This window comes from Phocoena phocoena, chromosome 2 (assembly GCF_963924675.1).
Source record: "Phocoena phocoena chromosome 2, mPhoPho1.1, whole genome shotgun sequence".
NCBI classification, from domain to species: Eukaryota; Metazoa; Chordata; class Mammalia; order Artiodactyla; family Phocoenidae; genus Phocoena; species Phocoena phocoena.
The window spans coordinates 138,365,375-138,366,191 of record NC_089220.1 but is presented as its reverse complement, the minus strand read 5'-3'; the positions used below and the strand labels follow the sequence as shown (position 1 = coordinate 138,366,191).

General features: G+C 30.6%; 1 pseudogene; it reads right to left on the bottom strand.

Moving 5' to 3' along the window:
* Window positions 1-207: 207 nt before the first annotated feature.
* LOC136119510 (U6 spliceosomal RNA) lies at window positions 208-307 on the bottom strand (annotated as a pseudogene).
* Window positions 308-817: the final 510 nt, after the last annotated feature.

Below are 817 nucleotides of genomic sequence, written 5' to 3'. Positions count from 1 at the left end.
GGTGATACTTTAATATTACCGGAAGATTGAAAATACTAGTAGTTTTAACTATAGAAATATCTAAATATGAATGATATTTAGTGTAAAGTGTAGATATTTAGTGAAGTGTAAAGTTGTAGACTTGAAATCTTTCATTTTTATTTTCTTAAATTTTGTGTTAAAAACCAACATAATTCTTCAAATGTTATTTCACAAATGTTATGGTCAAAAAATATGGAACGCTTCCCAAATTTGCATGCCATCCTTTCATAGGGGCTGTGCTAATCTCTGTATCATTCCAATTTTAGTACATCAGTCTTTTAAATTTTAGTTATTTAAATGAATGTATAGAGGTACTTCACTGTGGTTTCAATTTGCATCTCCCTAAATAAGCATTTTTTGGTGTGCTTATTGGTCATTTGTATATTTTTCTGAAATGCGTGTGCAAATCTTTTGCCCATTGTGTGTGTAGGAGGTGTTGTTTAATTTCTTAGTGAAGAGTTCTCACTGAACTTTACAAGTCCTTTGTTGAATATAAATATTGCAAATATTTTCTCCCAGTCTATGGCTTTCCTTTTCATTTCTTTGACAGTGAATTTCAAAGAGTGGAAGCCTTTAATTTTGATTAAGTTCAGATTTCCAGTTTTTTCCCTGTATAGTTAGTGTTTTTTGCGTCCCACCTAAGAAATCTTTGCCTACCAAGGTCAGAAAGATATTCTCCTGTTTTCTTCCAGAAGTTTTATAGTTTTAACTTTTATGTTTAGGTCTGTGATACATCTTGAGTTATTTTTTGTGTGATGTGAGGTAACAGCTAAGATTAACTTTTTTTCTTACAGAT